Below are 20,528 nucleotides of genomic sequence, written 5' to 3'. Positions count from 1 at the left end.
TAGTATATCAATTTTGCACATCACTGTGGATTTCAATTTTTCATCTTTAAAATGGAGAATTAAACTAGCTGATTTCTAAGCCTCCTCCAGTTTTAAAGTCTAGGTTGTGATGGTAATTATGGAAATTTTCATCAAATTCAGACTTGTTCTTTTCTAAAATAGATTACTGTGGGGATTTAATTTTTGTTTTATTATAATATAAATATGTATAGAGAAGAAAATCCCATAACTTTTTAGCTATATAAAATATATGCTTTGAAAAGTTCAAAAACTATTTTTCTTGGCTTTGACAGTGACATGGGATACATAAAGTCATTTTGAAATGATTCCTTGGAAGTAAATTATACAGCTCTGAAAGTTAGAACACTTTTTTGTTTTTTAATAAGGCTTGAGGTTCCATTTTGATGTTCAGTGGAAAAGAATTTATTGAATAACCTGATCATTAGATCTCCCAGAAATACTGAAAGTACTTCTTAAACTATTTCTAGAGAATCTGTCTTAACCAGTTTATTACAATTTTTAATCTGCATTCTGGTTCTGAATATTAATCAAATGGCTTGACTATTACTTACTGAAGCTCAAGGGCAATGGAGAATGGACACGGAATTTCATCAGAACTGAAGGGTAATTTATAGTGTATTAGGGGTATAATAGTCAACTTACTTTTTTATTTATGTATTACATTAATACAATTTGTATGCAATGATAATGATTCAACAAATGTAGATGTGCCACTGCACTAATCATTGAGTATGGCAAGTTTCTATCATGTAAAAATACTATGTATTTAGTTTTAGCTGATCTTAAAAGGAATAAATATAAATACAGATATAGCATTTAATCTTCTTGAGGTATAGTAGACATACCTAATAAAGTGTGTATATGAGCAAAGTATATAATTCAATCCTAGTAGATTTAAAATACACCATGAAAAAAAACCCCTTCCCATTATCAACTGACCACATTTCATGAACTTCAGTGTCCTGATGCCCCTTTGTAGTGATTCCCTCTTGTCCATCCTAATCCTTTACCCCAAACAACTCCTAAGATATTGTCTCTCACAATTACTGAGTTTTATAAATTCATATATATATATATATATATATATATATATACATATATATGTGTATATATATATATCACATAGTACATGGATTTCTGTTTTAATTTTTTCATTCTGCATAAATATTCTCAGACTAATTCATTTTCAGTGATACATTTGAATGAGGAATATATTTCTACTTAATACATGACATAGGGAGATAAGAGACCAGAACAGTTCATCTCTTTCTTATGGTGGTATCAGGGATTGCACCTGAGGACTTTTGATATCAAGTACAATAGTCTGGTGTACAAATGCTTTGCTATCTCCCTGGCCCCATCCATGTTTCTGTGTGTAACAATAGCTTCTTCTTTTTATTGGTGAATAGTACACATCAGTGTATGAGTATGTTACTATTTTCTATATTACAATTTATTTATTCCTTCTTCACTTGATAAGTATTTTGAGTGTTTCCAGTTTGGGGTTATTTCATAAGCATTTCTGTATAATATATATGTTAAATAGTAAGCATATACACACACATATAGGCACATAGCGAGTTTTATCTCTGGTAAAGAAATTTGAATTCTAAAGTCAGTTATTCAGGTACGTTTCCTTTGTAGATTCCATTAGATTTTCATCTTTTTAAATATTTTATTATTTACTTATTGTATAAAGCCAGAGAGAAATCAAGACTGAAAGGAGAGGTACAGAGGGAGAGATACAGATAATTGCAGGACTGCTTCACCACTTGTGGAGCTTCCCCCTGCAGGTGGGGAATGAAAGACTGAACTCAGATCCCTGGATATTCTAACATGTAAACTCGGGCAGGAGCACCACCACCCAGCCCTTTCATTAGACATCAAAGATCACATCTCAGGATAAAGGTCATTTTGCTTCTTTCTTTACAAATTGGAAGCATTTTATTTCTTTTCTTTGGTTACATTGTCTAGAACTACCAGCACAATACTGAATAGAGCTGGTAAGAGGACATGTGTGCCTGATTTTTTATCACAGGGTAATAATGTATTCACAGCTTCACCTTTGAGCGTAATGTTACATGTAGATTCTTAGGACTCTTCACCAGGTTCAGAAAATACTGTATTTTGCTGAGAATTTGATATCTAAGATGTATGGAACTTTGTCAAATGCTTTTTCTGTACAAATAGGCCATATCTGTGAACGTATATCCTTTTTATACTTTGATAGTAATTTGAAGTTAGTTGATATTCAAATATTAAAATAAACATTCCTGGAATTGGCTCTGCTTGATGGTAATATATTGTTCTTCTAACATATTTCTTGATTTAGGAACATAGACTTTTCTTGTAACTATGGAATATACATAGATGCTCAGATATAATTCTGAACATTCACTCATTAAGAGCATGGGACCTTAAGTCAAGCTCCCTGGGTTTGTGTCTCAGCTTTGGTTCAGTTGTTTAAGTTTTCTGTGCCTCAGTTTAATCATATGGTAAAGCAAGTGGAGATATAATAGAGCACCTGATGTAATTTGTGTGATAGTATTCATATATTTTGAGTGACTGTGCTAAGTCCACACTTGTAGAGTATGATAGATTGATGATGGGAGAAAATGAGGAAAGAAGACCTAGAATACCTGTGAAAGGGAGATGGTGAGCCAGAGGGAGACATTCCTGAAGGTCAGGAGAGAGAAGAAAAGGTAGAGCTAGTGGGTGTTAAGTGTCATGCTAGGTATGAAATGACAAAGGAGCAAAAGTCTGGAGACCAGGAGCTGAGTGTCCTAGGAATACACTGAGACTTTTACGCTGAGAAGATGAATGAATGGTGGTAGAAGGGGGTAGTTAGCCTATGGTTATGCAAAGAAGCTCTCATGCCTGTATCTCCAAAGTCCCAAGTTCAATCCCTCGAACCACCTTAAGCCAGAACTTAATAGTACTCTGGTAAGAAAAGAGAAAGACAAGGACAAAGAAATATATATATATATGAATGAGTTACCTAGATAATAAAAAAATTAGATCAGAAGGCCAAATTCTAATTTTAACTTTTCTTTCTTAATTTTCAGGATCTGATCACTTCAATAGTTCTGTTCCACAGATGCACTTGTCAATCTGGTGAAGCTATAGAGACATTATATAGCCTATAAATACATAAGACAATATATATATAGCATTAAAAAGAAAAAGTATTAACTAGGAATACCAAAGGAAATTACCTGGGACCACAACAATACAGGACTAGAAGGACTTCAGGAACCCACCAAATCACTGGTGAGTGTAAACACATGTGGCTCATGGACAGAGAGGAGCCTAAGGAGAGACTGAGTGGCTGGTAATAGTCTGGTGGTTTACCAGTTGAGGCACCACCTCCAGTCTGATTTACTAACAAAAGACTGCTGAAGGGAGGAGAGGATTCCCCTAAGATTCACCAAGTGAAACTGTGAGTCTCCATTGCTACTTGTCGTTAATGTTCGAGGCTCCAGCAGGCCGGGCTAGTTTTGTGGCAGTAGACAGAGACAACCAGAGACACATGGCTGGGCAGAGAGGCTTTATTCATGAGCGGGCAAACATGCTTTCCTGTCTTTCTGCTCTGGCGGCAGAGAGAGACCCTTAAACTAATCACCACACAGATTTGTCCTGCATCTCCTCACACAGCTGCGCCAGGAACTCTGGAACTACTTAGCATAGGGGGCGGGGAGAAAGAGAGGTGTCAAACTAGCAAGGGCCAAACCAATTCTCCTGGTGGGGGGGGGAGCGAGACCAAACCAATGTGAAGCATACTACAGCTACTGCCCTCAGAGGCTGTAACAGCAGGGATGAGGACCTGTTCTAACATCAGGGGACAGAGAACTGACCAGGAAACTCAGGAGAAGATCTATGCCTCAGTGGTGTAGCAGTGGGGATGTAGAGTGGGAGCCTTTCTACATGTTTTCCTGATAGGAACATGGTGAATAATTGCCTCAAAACCTATAGACTATAGAGGGGACTTGTTTAGCAATTCACAGGGCCCAGCAGTGCTGCTCAGCTCGGCAGAGGAGCTAAATTGAGCCCTGAGCTTTGGATCCATGGGGTGTGATAGTCTCTTTGCATAACCACTGTAATAACCCTCCCCCACCCTGCTTTAACTCTTGGTAAGAGTAAGTGATTAAACTAAGAAGCCTACTTATAGTTTAAAAGTCCTGAGGCTCCCATAGCCTAGAGGGAAGAAAAAGAACAAAAGAGGCTTTTAAGCCACTGTGCTTCAACTCAGGGATTGAAATAATATTGAAACAACTGTTCAGTTCCACAACTGTGAGCTCTTTAAGTACTTTACATAGACACAAGTCAATCCAGGCAAGAGTGATCAGGAATTTAAAAAGTATTGAGAGAGGGACCTCATAACATACTATATAAAATGGTTAAACCAACAAGAAGAGAAATGAACAAGGACAGCTAAAAGCCCCCAAAGGTTGAAGAAAAGAATAATGAGGTCCCACCTGCAGGGGACTCGCTTCACAGGTGGTGAAGCTGGTCTGCAGGTGTCTATCTTTCTCTCCTCTTCTCTGTCTTCCCCTCCTCTCTCCATTTCTCTCTGTCCTATCCAACAATGACAACAACAATAATAACTACAACAATAAAACAACAAGGGCAACAAAAGGGAATAAATAAATAGAATAAATATAAAAAAATTTAAAATAATAATAATGAGGTCAATATCCAAACACTAGTTAAGGAAATAAGCACAAGAGTGAGTAAAGAGTTTGAAAGAATTGTCATCATAAATGCAGAAACAACAAATAAGACTCTGGAAGAAAACAGTAATTATCTCAAGGTTATTAGAGAGCTGAAAGCTGAAATACCTGAGGTAAGAACACAACTAGCTGAACAAGCTAAAAGAGTATCAGAATAGAGTAACAAAATAGATGAACTACAGACAAAAGTAGAAGGGAGAGAGAATAGTGTTGTTTAAATTCGGGGCTTCAGCAGGCCGGGCTAACTTCACGGGCTGGTAACAGAGACTCTGGGACACACGACTGGGCAGGGAAGCTGTATTTCTTTATTCAGGAACAACGATTCATAAACTAACCCAAACTAATCACCAAACAGAACTCTCCTGCCTCCTTCCCCCGCAGCAGCGCCAAGAACTCTCGAACTCTGGAACTCTCTCAGGGTTCCTTGGGGTGGGGACAAGCAGGCCCGTGAATTAGCAGGACTGAACCAATTTTCTTGGCAGGGGGAGAGCTAGAACAACCCAATGTAAAGCATACAACAGAATAGAATAATTGAAGCAGAAAACAGAATTAGCAAGATTGAGGATGGATTAGAGACAATTAAAAAAGAAGTAAGATATCTCAAAGATGTATTAAGAGATACTGAAAAAACAATAATAAAGACATAATGGGATGACTTTAAAAGAAATAATATATGTATTATTGGCTTACAAGGGGAAGAATGTGAGGGAGGGAAGAAGACATTCTAGAGGACATAACAGATGAGAACTTCTCTAGTCTAGACAACATAAAAGACATAAAGGTTCAAGAGGCCCAGAGGGTCCCAAAAAGAATTAACCCAGACTTAAAGACACCAAGACACATCATAATAAGAATGGAAAGGAATAAGTATAAAGAAAGGATCATGAAGGCTTCAAGAGAAAAACAAAGAGTCACCTACAGAGGAAAACACGAAAGATTAGCAGCAGACTTCACACAAACACTACAAGCCAGAAGAGAATGGCAAGATATCTATCAATGAGAATGTCTCAATGAGAAAGGCTTTCAACCAAGACTACTGCATCCTGCTAAACTGTCATTCAGACTAGATGGAGACATACAAACCTTCTCAGACAAGCAACAGTTGGAAAAATCAACTATCACCAAGCCTACCCTGAAAGAAATTCTGAAAGGTCTCCTATAAACAGTCAGACGACCATAAATATGCCATATATCAAAACACTCTAAATATCTACAATAATGGCATTAAATATCTTCAATATATGTTACCAATAAATGTCAATGGTCTGAATTCACCTATTAAAAAGCACAGAGTAGGAAGATGGATCAGAAAACACAATCGAACAATGTGCTGTCTACATGGAACCCACCTAACTCAAGAAGAAAAACACAAACTCAAAGTGAAAGGATGGAAAACTATCATACAAGCCAATGGACCGCAAGAATGGTCAGGAACAGCTTTTCTCATATCTGACATGATAGACTTTAATAAAATTTAAAAAGATAGGAATGGACATTATTTAATGCTCAGAGGATGAGTCAGTCAAGAGGACTTAACAATTATTAACATCTATGTACCCAATGAGAAGACATCGAAATACATCAAACATCTACTGAAAGAGCTACAGCAATTTATTAACAGCAACCCAGTCATAGTAGGGGACTTCAACACCTCACTCTCTCAACTTGATAGATCATCCAGGCAGAAAATCAGTAAAGAAATGAAAGAAATGAGGAAACTAAATGAGGAGGTAGATAAACTAGAACTATTGGACATTTTCAGAGTCATTAACTCCAAGAAACTGTAATAGACATTGTACTCAAGTCCACATGGGTCATTCTCAAGAATAGACCATATGTTAGGCCACAAAGACAGCATCAGCAAATTCAGAAGAACTGAGAGAATTGAAATCATCTCATGCATCTCCTCAGACCACAGTGGAATTAAACTAACACTTAACAATCAACAAAAGATTAGTAATAGTTCCAATGTGTGGAAGCTCAACAGTACATTACTTAACAACTACTGGGTCAAAGAGGAAACAAAGAAAGAAATCAAAATGTTTTGAGAGTTCAATGAAAATGAAGACACAAGCTATCAAAATATTTGGGACAAAGCTAAGGCAGTACTGAGAGGGAATTCCGTAGCCATACAAACACACATTAGGAAACAAGAAAAAGCACAAATAAACAGCCTGATTGTACACCTTAAAGACCAAGAAGAAGAACAAAGGAACCCTAAACCAACCAGAAGGACAGAAATAATGACTTTAGGGCAGAAATAAATAACATTGAAAATAAGAAAACCATACAAAGATCAACAAAAGTAAATGTTGGCTCTTGGGGTCTGGGTGGTAGTGCAGCAGGTTAAGCATACATAACGCAAAGTGCAAGGACCAGTGTAAGGATCCTGGTTCTCACCCCCAGCTCCCAACCAGTAGGGGGGTTGCTTTGCAAGTGGTGAAGAAGGTCTGAAGGTATCTATCTTTCTCTCCTCCTCTCTATCTTCCCTTCTCTATCTTCTCTCTTCTCTATCTATCTCTCTATCTTCTCCTCTCTCAATTTCTCTCTGTCCTATCCAACAATAAGAACAGTGATAACAACAATAACAACCACAACAAGGACAACAAAAATGGGAAAAATAGTGTCCAGGAGCAGTGGATTCGTAGTGCTGCCACTGAGCCTCAGTGATAATCCTAGAGGCAAAAATAAATAAATAAATGTTGGTTCCTTGAAAGAGTGAACAAAATTGACAAACCTTTAGCCAGATTCACAAAACAAAAAAGGGAAGACCCATATAAATCAGATTGTAAGTGAAAGAAAAGATAACACAACAGACACTGCAAAAATTCAATATATCATGTGAGGCTTCTATAAACAACTATATGCCACCAAGCTACAGAACCCGGAAAAAATGGATGATTTTCTAGATAGCTACGAACTTTCAAAATTAAGTAAAGAGGAACTAGATAATATGAACAGGACAATCACAGCCAAAGAAACTGAAACAGTTATCAAAAGTCTTTCCAAGAATAAAAGTCCTGGACCTGATGGTTTTACAAATGAATTCTACAAAACCTTCAAGGAAGAGTTAATACCTCTACTTTTAAAACTCTTCCAGAAGATTGAAGACACAGGAATACTCCCTTCCAGCTTCTATGAAGCCAACATCAATCTGATACCAAAAGCAGGCAGAAACACAACCAAATAAGAAAACTACAGACCAATTTCTCTGATGAATATAGATGCTAAAATATTGAACAAAATTCTAGCTAACCATATACAGCAGTATATTAAAAAGATTGCTCATCATGACCAAGTGGGGTTTATCCCAGGCATGCAAGGATAGTTTAATATACATAAATCAATCAACATGATCCAACATATCAATAAAAGCAAGACTAAAGCCACATTGTTATATCAGTAGATGCAGAGAAAGCCTTTGGCAAAATACAACACAACTTTATGATCAAAACACTGCAAAAAATGGGAATAGGTGGAAAATTCGTGAAGATAGTGGAGTCTATAAATAGCAAACCTACAACAACATCATACTCAATGGTGAAAAATTGGAAGCATTTCCCTTCAGATCAGGTACTAGACAGGGCTGCCCACTCTCACCATTACTATTCAACATAGTATTGGAAGTTCTTGCCATATCAATCAGGCAGGAACATGATATTAAAGGGATAGAGATAGGAAAAGAAGAAGGCAAGCTCTCCATATTTGCAGATGATATGATGGGATATATAGAAAAACCTAAGGAATCCAGCAAGAAGCTTTTGAAAATCATCAGGCAAAACAGTAAAATGTCAGGCTACAAAATTAACGTTCAAAAGTCAGTGGTGGGGGTTCCCAGAAGATGGCGGACTGAGAAGCTGCTAGTGGCTTGAGCTCTGACCACATCATCTGGAAACAGTAGGATTTTCTGCCTTTAGTAGGCCAGTCAATAAGGGGTCCAAGCGGTGACACCAAGGAGGTGAGTATAACTTAATTTGGGTTAAAAAATAGAGTAGAGGGAGTCGGGCAGTGGCGCAGTGGGTTAAGCGCACGTGGCGCAAAGCGCAGGGACCGGCGTAAGGATCCCGGTTCAAGCCCCGGCTCCCCAGCTGCAGGGGAGTCGCTTCACGGGTGGTGAAGCAGGTCTGCAGGTGTCTATCTTTCTCTCCCCTCTCTCTCTATCTTCCCCTCCTCTCTCCATTTCTCTCTGTCCTATCCAACAACAAAGCAACGTCAACAATGGCAATAATAACTGCAACGAGGCTGCAACAACTAGGGCAACAAAAAGAGGGAAAAATGGCCTCCAGGAGCGGTGGATTCATGGTGCAGGCACCGAGCCCAGCAATAACCCTGGAGGAAAAAAAAAAATAGAGTAGAAAAAAAGGGAAAAAATTTTTTCTTTTAAATTATTATTCCCAAAGCACAATTCCGCGCCCTCCCCACCCCATAACCAGTCCCTGGGGATCAGCTCCTAGCAAGCTCCCCTGATGAGCTTCTTTCTTTACCAACATTCCTGTCCCACCAGGGAGTATCATTCATTCTAAGTCTATTCCCTTCTGAAAACTCTGGCGTTTTTTCTTTCTAAGTAGCCAACCCCCCCACCCCACATAACTAATTAAATCATTAAAAATAAATAAATAAATAAATAAATCTTTCCTTTCACCACTCTTTTATGACTGTTCTTTTTCTTTTTTCTCTCTCTCTTTCTTTTTTTTTCTTTTTCTCGTTCTTGTCATCCTTTCTTCCTTAATACTACAGCTTCCAAAGCCACAGGCCCCATCCCCCACACCACCAAACAGTGTGCTTTCACTGATTTCACTGATACACATTTGGGAATTATTTTGGGGAAGAATTCTGACTCAGAGTGGACTCTCAATGTGAGTATCTCTGCTCAACTTCCATTCCTCCTTTAGCTACCCCTAGAATATACAATGGATAGTAGATTTGCATAACTGTCTATTTCAGCTATCCTTGTCTAGTCCTGATGTTTTTATAATTTGTTTTTTTTTTTTCTTTCTTAACAATCAGCTGCCTCTGCTCATGAGGTTTGAAGTAATCTTGGACAGGGTTTTTTTTTTTAACCCTGCTCTATTTTATTATTAATATTATATAAAGGCATATATCTTCCCCCCCCTTTAGTTTGATCAGAATTAACTCTTAGGGTATCTTTCATTGCTAGGGTAGTGGGCATCTTATCTATTGTGGGAGGAACTTGTCTCATTACTCCTACCTCTTCTACAGATTCTCCCATTCTTCCTCCTCCTAGCTAATTAAAAAAAATTAAATTAAATTAAAAATAAACTAATAAAAAAACTTTACTTTCACTGTTCTTTACAGCTCTTTTTCTTATCTTTTCTCTATCTTGTTTCTTTTTCTTTTGTTTTTTTATCTAGTCATACACTTATTCCTTCCTTCTTCTTTGCCTTTCTGAATTTGTGAATTATTTTGGGGAAGAAATCTGACTGAGAGTGGACACTCTATGTGTGTATCTCTTCTCTACTTTCCTTCCCCTCTTGTTACACCTAGAATATACAGTGGATAGTAGATTTGCATAACTGCCTATTCTTGCTCACCCTTCTTTCTTTTCTCTTTCTTCTTCAATGAGATTTGGTTACTATTTATTCATGGACTGGAGACGTTGTTTGGCTAACTGGTAGTGATTAAAGGAGGCAACCATCACCAAACCGGCCCTGAAATTGTTTCTAAAAGACCTCTTATAAACAAGAACATCACTATAATACTTGCAATATATCGGAGCAAACAAAAAAAATTTTTTTGAACAGTGGCACTACAATACATTAAATCCATAATATCAATAAATGTCAGTGGCTTAAACTCACCCATCAAAAGGCACAGAGTGGGGGGATGTATCAGAAAACATAACCCAACCATATGCTGCTTGCTAGAATCCCATCTGTCACAACAAGATAAACACAGACTTAAAGTGAAAGGATGGAAAACTATCATACAGGCTAATGGACCACAAACAAGGGAAGGTACAGCCATTCTCATCTCAGACACAATAGATTTTAAATTAAATAAAGTAATAAAAGATAGGCAAGGACATTACATAATGATTAGAGGATCAATCAGCCAAGAAGACTTAACAATTATTAACACCTATGGATCCAATGAGGGACCATCTAAATATGTCAAGCACTTACTGAAAGAATTTCAAAAATACATCAATAGTAATACAATAATAGTGGGAGACATCAATATCCCACTCTCACACTTAGATCAACAAAGCAGAGAACCAACAAAGATACAAGAGAATTGAATGAAGAGATTGACAGACTAGATGTCTTGGACATTTTCAGAGTCCTTCACCCCAAAAAACTGGAATACACCTTCTTTTCAAATCCACATAACACATACTCAAGGATAGACCACATGTTAGGCCAAAAAGACAGCATCAATAAATTCAAGAGAATTGAAATAATCCCAAGTATCTTCTCAGACCACAGTGGAGTAAAACTAACATTTAAAAACAAACAGACAATTATTAAAAGTCACAGAATTTGGAAACTAAACAACATACTCCTTAAGAACCACTGGGGCAGAGAGTCACTCAAGGAGGAAATTCAAATGATCCTGGAAACAAATGAAAATGAAGACACAACCTATCAAAATATTTGGGACACAGCTAAAGCAGTACTGAGAGGGAAACTTATAGACATACAATCACATATTAAACACCAAGAAAAAGCTCAAATGAATGACCGTACTTCACACCTCAAGGACTTAGAGGAAGAGGAACAAAGGAACCCTAAAGCAACCAGAAGGAAAGAAATTACTAAAATTAGAGCAGAAATAAACAACATCGAAAATAAAAGAAACATACAAAAGATCAATGAAGCCAAATGTTGGTTCCTTGAAAGATTAAACAAAATTGACAAACCCCTAGCCAGACTCACCAAACAAAAAAGAGAGAAGACTCAAATTAATAGAATTGTAAATGATGAGGGAGATATCACAACTGACACCACAGAAATCCAGAGAATTCTGTGAAACTTCTATAAAGAACTATACGCCACCAAGCTAGAGAATCTGGAAGAAATGGAACAATTCCTAGAAGCATATGCCCTTCCAAAACTGAACCAAGAAGAACTACAAAATCTAAATGCACCAATCACAGACAAAGAAATTGAAACCGCTATTAAAAACCTCCCCAACAACAAAAGTCCTGGACCAGATGGCTTCACAAATGAACTCTACAAAACTTTCAGGAAACAGTTAGTACCCATACTTCTTAAGCTTTTCCATAAGATTGAAGAAACAGGAATACTCCCTTCCACCTTCTATGAGGCCAACATCACCCTGATACCAAAAGCTGATAGGGACAGAAAAAAAAAGGAAAACTACAGAACAATATCTCTGATTAACATTGATGCCAAAATATTAAACAAGATCTTGTCCAACCAGATACAGCAACATATCAAAAAGATTGTTCATCACGACCAAGTGGGATTCATCCCAGGAATGCAAGGCTGGTTCAACATCCATAAGTCAATCAATGTCATTCACCACATCAATAAAAGCAAAGCCAAAAACCACATGATTGTCTCTATTGATGCAGAGAAAGCCTTTGACAAAATCCAACACCCACTCATGCTCAAAACCCTACAAAAAATGGGAATACATGGGAAATTTCTCAAGATAGTGCAGTCTATATATAGCAAACCTACAGCCAACATCATACTCAATGGATAGAAGCTGAAAGCATTCACCCTCAGATCGGGGACTAGACAGGGCTGTCCACTGTCACCATTACTCTTCAACATAGTATTGGAAGTTCTTGCCATAGCAATCAGGCAAGAGAAAGAAATCAAAAGAATACAGATTGGAAGGGAAGAAGTCAAGCTCTCACTATTTGCAGATGATATGATAGTATACATAGAAAAACCTAAAGAATCCAGCAGAAAACTACTGGAAGTTATTAGGCAATATAGCAAGGTAGCAGGCTACAAAATCAATGTGCAAAAATCAGTGGCCTTTCTTTATGCAAACACTCAATCTGAAGAAGAAGACATCCAGAAATCACTCCATTTACTGTTTCAGTAAAATCAATCAAATACCTAGGAATAAAGTTGACCGAAGAAGTGAAAGACCTGTATGCTGAAAACTATGAGTCGCTACTCAAGGAAATAGAAACTGATACCAAGAAATGGAAAGATACCCCATGCTCATGGATTGGAAGAATAAATATCAAAATGAATATTCTCCGCAGAGCTATATACAAATTTAATGCAACACCCATCAAAGTTCCACCAAGCTTCTTTAAGAGAATAGAACAAACACTACAATTATTTATCTGAAACCTGAAAACACCTAGAATTGCCAAAACCATCTTGAGGAGTAGAAACAGAAATGGAGGCATCACACTCCCAGACCTTAAACTATATTATAAATCCATCATCATCAAAACAGCATGGTACTGGACCAAAAAAAGGCACACAGACCAGTGGAACAGAATTGAAATCCCAGAAATAAATCCCCACACTATGTACATCTAATCTTTGATACGGGGGCCCAAAGGATTAAATGGAAGAAAGAGACTCTCTTTAACAAATGGTGCTGGGAAAACTGGGTTGTAACATACAGAAGAATAAATTGAACCACTTTATCTCACAAGAAACAAAAATGAACTCCAAATGGATCAAAGACCTGGATGTCAGACCAGAAACAATCAAATACTTAGAGGAAAACTTTGGTAAAACACTTTCCCACCTACACCTCAAGGACATCTTTGGTGAATAAAATCCAATTGCAGGGAAGACTAAAGCAGAAACAAACCAATGGGACTACATCATATTGAAAAGCTCCTGCACATTCAAAGAAACTATTAAACAAACAAAGGGACTCCTCACAGAATGGGAGAAGATCTTCACATGCCATACATCAGACAAGAAACTAATCACCAAAATATATAAAGAGCTCAGCAAAATTAGCACCATAAAAGCAAATGACCCTATCGAAAAATGGGCAGAGGATATGAACAAAACATTCACCTCAGAGGAGATCCAAAAGGCTAACAAACACAGGAAAAACTGCTATAGGTCACTGATTATCAGAGATATGCAAATTAAGACAACACTAAGATACCACCTCACTACTGTAAGAATGGCATACATCAAAAAGGACAGCAGCAACAAATGCTGGAGAGGATGTGGGGACAGAGGAACCCTTTTACATTGCTGGTGGGAATGTAAATTGGTCCAGCCTCTGTGGAGAGCAGTCTGGAAAACTCTCAGAAGGCTAGACATGGACCTTCCATATGATCCAGTAATTCCTCTCCTGGGGTTATACCCCAAGGACTCCATAACACCCAACCAAAAAGAGGTGTGTACTCCTATGTTCATAGCAGCACAATTCATAATAGCTAAAACCTGGATGCAACCCAGGTACCCAACAACAGATGAGTGGCTGAGAAAGCTCTGGTATATATACACAATGGAATACTATGCATCTATCAAGAACAATGAACCCACCTTCGCTGACCCATCTTGGATGGAGCTAGACGAAATTATGTTATGTGAGATAAGTCAGAAAGATAAAGATGAGTATGGGATGATCCCACTCATCAACAGAAGGTGAGTAAGAAGATCTGAAAGGGAAACTAAAAGCAGGACCTGACCAAATTGTAAGTAGGGTACCAAAGTAAAATCCCTGTGGTGAGGGTAGACATGCAGCTTCCTGGGCCAGTGGGGGGTGGGAGTGGGAGGGAGGGATGGGTCACAGTCTTTTGGTGGTGTGAATGGTGTTTATGTACACTCCTAGTAAAATGTAGTCATATAAATCACTAGTTAATTAATATGAGAGGGGGGAAATTAATTGTATGTCTCAAAGTTTTTTAAAACACAGACTTAGTCTTTTTAATATGTAGGCTGTGTATTTGATATGCGGACTCTCTCAAAAGCCTAGACCAAGTAGATCAGAAGCAACCAGTAGCACAGCTATATACAAGACACTGGGTACTGTACAGCAAACCATAACAAAAGGACTTTTCAAAGTTAACCCAGTTACCAATTAATGTGATGACAACATTAACTATCGATTGTCTTTTTGAACCCTAAGACAGCAGGAACCTCACATCTCCACTATAGAGCCCCTACTTCCCCCAGTCCTGGAACCCTTGGATAGGGCCCACTTTCCCGTATGCATCTCCCAATCCATATCAAATAATATTGCATCTGCGGATCACAACCTAACCAACACAACGATTGCCACCTCAACATGCTTCACTTCAGACTGTGTCCAGAGACTTCATGTGTCGAATTACAACCCTTCAGCTTCATTACTCGGGTGAGACCTTTCCTTTTATAGTATACTCTAATTCCATCTCAGGTGGTTCACTTTCTAACAAAGTTCCAAAACCTAGATATACACAGTTACTGTGAGAGAGAGCATATGTTCACATGTATCCATAAACTACTACAAATATATGCCTGAAAGCAGAAGTACACTAGAGTTTGCAGTGAGTATCCCCCTAACACTTCCTCTCCACTATTCCAAGCTTTGGGTTCATGATTGCTCAACAATTTGTTTGGCTTTGTATGTTAACTCTCTTTTCAGTCACCAGGTTCCAGACGTTATCAGGATGCCGGCCAGGCTTCCCTAGACTAAAGACCCCACCAATGTGTCCTGGAGTTCTGTTTCCCCAGAGACCCACCCTACTAGGGAAAGAGAGAGGCAGTCTGGGAGTATGGACTGACCAGTCCATGCCCATGTGCAGTGGGGAAGCAATTACAGAAGCCAGACCTTCCACCTTCTACAACTCCCAGAGGGATAGAGAGTGTGAAAGCTCTCTGTGGAGGGGGTGGGATATGGAGATTGGGTGGTGGGAATTTTGTGGAGTTGTACCCTTACTACCCTATGGTTTTGTTAATTTATCCTTTCTTAAATAAAAAAAAAAGTCAGTGGCATTCCTTTATGCAAGTTAGGAGAAGATAAAATCCAGAAATCAATGCCTTTTACTATAGAAAGATAAGCAATAAAATATCTAGGAATAAACCTAACAAAAGAAGTGAAAGATTTGTATACTGAAAATTATGAGTCACTACTGAAGGAAATAGAAAAAAGACACAAAGTAGTGGAAAGATATTCCATGTTCATGGGTTGGAAGCATTAACATCATTAAAATGAATATACTACCCAGAGCCATATACTACCCAGAGCCATATACTACCCAGAGCCATATATACCCAGAGACACTTATTGGGATTTATATTTGATCTCTATATTATAGGTTGGCCCAGATGTTTGTCTGCAGGCACATTTTTAAGCAGCTTTATAGGATGAGACACCTAAAAAGTTATTCTCACCAGGCCATTTCCCATTTCCCATGTCTGATATTGTTGAGATTTTCCCAATTTAGAGTTTTCCAAGTGAAACAGCATCAGGGTGGGTTTGAGAGTCTTGGAAAAACAAGTCATATATCTACTATAAAAATACAGAGTAGAGCCAGGTGGTGTCACACCTGGTTGAATACACATGATACAATGCCTAAGGACCTGGGTTTGAGCCTCCCCTCAGTTACCATCTCTTACTCCAGGGGGAAAGCTCTGCAGGTGGTGAGGTAACACTGTAGGTGTCTCTCTTTCTCTCTCCCTCCCTCTCTATCTTCCCAATCCTCTCAATTTCTGGCTGTGTCTATCCAATAAATACATAAAGATAATAAAATGAACATTGAAAAAAATTAAAAAGAAATACTGATAAAGCAGTTTTCTGATAAGCCTTTGTCTAGTAGAATACAGCGAGATCTTAAGCATTATAGAATGGAGGAGCCAGGTGGTATTGTAGCAGGTTAAGCACACATAGTGTGAAGCACAAGGACCTGTGTAAGGATCTTGGTTTAAGCCCTCAGCTCCCCACATGCAGGGGGTCGCTTCACAATTGGTAAAGCAGGTCTGCAGGTACCTATCTTTCTCTGCCTATCTCTTTCTTCCCTTTATCTTAGTTTCTCTATGTCCTATCCAATAATAACAATAGCAGCAACAACAACAATAATGGGGGGGTGGCCACCAAGAGCAGTAGATTCTTATAAAAGTTTATAGAAGGAATTAAGACGAGATGTACATCTTTCTCATTTTTGCCAATTTTGACCTAAATCACATTTTTGGGAGAATAGAACAAATGCTACAAATGCTTTTCTGGAACCAGAAAAGACCAAGAATTTCCAAAACAATCTTGAAAAGAAAAAACAGAACTGGAGGCATCACACTTCCAGATCTCAAATTGTATTATAGGGCCATTGTAATAAAAACTGCTCGGTACTGGAACATGAATAGACACACTGGCTAGTGATATAGAAATGAGAGGCCAGAAGTAAGCCCTCACACCTATGGACATCTAATCTTTATTTTATTTTATTTTATTTTATTTTATTTTATTTATTGGGGGATTGATGTTTTACATTCAACAGTAAATACAATAGTTTGTACATTCATAACATTTCTCAGTTTAACACATAACAATACATCCACTAGGCCTCTGTCATCCTTTTTACACCTGTACTCCACCCCCCCAACCACCCCAGAGTTGTTTACTTTGGTGCAATACACAAACTCCAGTTCAAGTTCTACTTATGTTTTCTCTTCTTGTTTTTCATCTACTGCCTGAGAGTGAGATCATCCAATATACATCTGTCTGTTTCTGACTTACTCCACTTAACAGTATTTCTTCAAGCTCCATCCAAGATGGGCTGAAAACAGTAAAGTCACCATTTTTAATAGCTGAGTAATGTTCCATTGTACATATAAACAACTTGCTCAGCCACTCATCTATTGTTGGACACCTGGGTTGCTTCTAGGTTTTGACTATTACAAATTATGCTGCTATGAACATATGTACACACAGATCTTTTTCTATGGGTGTGTTGGGTTCCTTAGGATATATCCCAGGACAGGAATTGCATGATCATAGGGTATCCCCATTTCTAGCCTTCTGAGAGTTCTCCAGACTGCTCTCTGCCAGGCTAGCCTCAGGGTGCTTCTTCCGAGGCACATGCTCTCTGGGTTGGAGAGAACTCAACCTGAGCTAACCTAGGCTGCTGCGCAGGAAAGGGATCAGGAACTAGCATCGCGCGAGAGAGACCATGGGACTTGCATAGGGGGAACACACAATACCCTGCTCTGTTTATTGATCTGCCTTTAAATATCTTCTGAGACAGAAGTGGTAGGGTGGAAAAGGAAGTACGTAGGATAAGGGGGTGGAGTGGAAAAAGAGCACTAACCAGTGGGGATTAAACCAGTGGGAATTAAACCAATGGGGATTAAACCAGGGCTGGTCTCAAACAAAACAATGATTATGTAAATAGACCACAGCGTTAAGCAATGCAGGGGAACCTGGCATGACGACACAGATAGAAACAGAAGCAGAACTAACCAAAGGAGAAATGATGACCAACAGCTCTCCACAGAGGTTGGACCCATTGACATTCCCACCAGCAGAGCAGGAGGGTTCCTTTGTCTCCACAACCTCTCCAGCATTTGTTGCTGCTACCTTTTCTGATGTATGGCATTCTAACAGGAGTGAAGTCATATCTCATTGTTGTTGTTTATATGCATTTCTCTGACAATCAAAGACCTAGAGCATTTTTTCATGTGTTTCTGGCCTTTTGGATCTCTTCTGTGGTGAATATTCTGTCCATGTTCTCTCCCTATTTTTGGATGGGGTTATTTCTTTTCTTGTTGTTGAGTTTGGCAAGCTCTTTATATATTTTGGTTACTAGCCTCTTGTCTGATGTATGGCATATAAAGATCTTATCCCATTCTGTGAGGGGTCTCTTGGTTTGGATATTGGTTTCTTATGCTTTGCAGAAGCTTTTTAATTTGATGTAGTCCCATAGGTTTAGACGTGCCTTAGTCTTCTTTGTAACTGGATTTGTTTCATTGAAGATGTCTTTAAAATTTATGCAGAAAAGAGTTCTTCCAATATTTTCCTCTAAGTATCTGATAGTTTCTGGTCTAACATCCAAGTCCTTGATCTGCTTGGAATTTACTTATGTGTTTGGTGAAATATAGTGGTTCAGTTTCATTCTTCTGCACAACACTTTGCACTGACCGAAAACAGCAAGCAAGTAGAAAGACAAAAAAAAGGGGGGGACTCCAAAAAATGATACTTATATATCTTTCCCAATCTTGGGAGCTATTCTCTACCGTGATCCAGCTTTCTAGTACTGTTTCCAACTGTGACACCATCTACCCAGACAATACTTTTGGTCCACCTGCATATTAGCTATTGTACTGAGGCATAAATTAGAAAAGTCATGAACACCCTGCCCTGGAATATACCTAAAATATAACTACTAGCTTTTTCCAAAATGGAGACCTCAAAAACTCATCATCTGCTTTAATCTTGCCTTTAGGTTTTTGACTATTTAATAATTTGTTCTGCTTTATATTTTAACTCTTTTTCAGCCACCAAGTTGCAGATGCTACCATGATGACAACCTGACTTCCCTGGACAGAGGATCTCACCAATGTACCCTGGACCCCCACCTTTCCTGAGCCTTGCCCCACCAGGGAAAGACAAGGATAGGTTGGGAGTATAGATCAACCTGCCAACATCTGTGTCTAGCAGAGAAGCAATTACAGAAGCCAGACCTTCTATCTTCTGTACCCCATAATGAACCTGGGTCCATACTCCTAGAGGGATAAAGAATAGGAAAGCTTCCAAGTGAGGGTATGGGATACTGAACTTTGGTAGTGGGAAATGTGTGGAACTGTACCCCTCTTACCCAATGGTCTTGTTGGTATTTTGTATTTTATAAATAAATAAAAATATATAAATTATAATTTGGGAGAGGTAGGAAGGTAGGTAGTAGTGAACATTACTGAAGCTCTAGATCTGTTCTCTACCCTGCAGTATGCAGAATAAATAACAAATATCAATGTCTGAATATTTTATTGGAAGAGAACCACTCTTTGCTGTTCTTCATTTGTTTAGATATTTTCTTAACTGTTTTATACTTCAGAGGTGGAGTTGAATAGTTGTATGATATGGTACTTTACAGGAAAAAAATCCTATCTTAGGTAAAATATATTTTAGTTTCATTTTCTCATCTGCATTTGAATATTAATTTTGATAGGTTTCCTTTAAGCATACAAGGTAGGAAGTTTTGTTTTGTCTATTCTCAGTGCCTGAAAAGAGCATATGAAACACAGTAACTACATAATAAACAGTTGTGATTGAACTTATACCTTCAACATATAAACCATGGTGTATGGAACAGTTGAGGTAAGATAAATAACAGAAGAGATGTATCAATGTAGATCTTTGAGAAACTTGTAGAAAAGGAATGTGATGTTTGAATTTGACTCCCTTAAGGAAAGGAAAAAGAGAAAGAACACAAAGAAATGAGAATATGCTTGGGTTGCCTAAGTGGGAATTGGCATGTCCATTCAGGAAGAAATGAGAAAATGAATTAGAAAAAGAAATAGATCAAGGTTAATAGTAGGAAAAAGCAGTATTGTTGGCAAGCGTAAAAGTGAGGCCAGATTATGTATAACGTTTAATGCTAAGATAAGAAGTTTAGTTTGAGATTGACTTTTGAGTGTCTTGACTCAGAGCTGTCTGTTTACAAACCTTGGAAAGAAATGGAGGAGGAAAAGGTTACGATTCAAACTGCAAAGATGTCAATTTGCCCTGTAGTTACTTGTGATTTGGAGCAATTCCAAACAAAAGCAGCAAATCGAAAGATACCATCCCTTTTATTTTCTTCCCTTCACTTTAAGACTACCAATTACAAGTGATTGAAAGAAAACATTTTTATGATATTTCCTAGACCTGATTGTG

Source organism: Erinaceus europaeus, chromosome 15 (genome assembly GCF_950295315.1).
Source record: "Erinaceus europaeus chromosome 15, mEriEur2.1, whole genome shotgun sequence".
NCBI classification, from domain to species: domain Eukaryota; kingdom Metazoa; phylum Chordata; class Mammalia; order Eulipotyphla; family Erinaceidae; genus Erinaceus; species Erinaceus europaeus.
Note: the sequence above shows the minus strand (reverse complement) of the source record.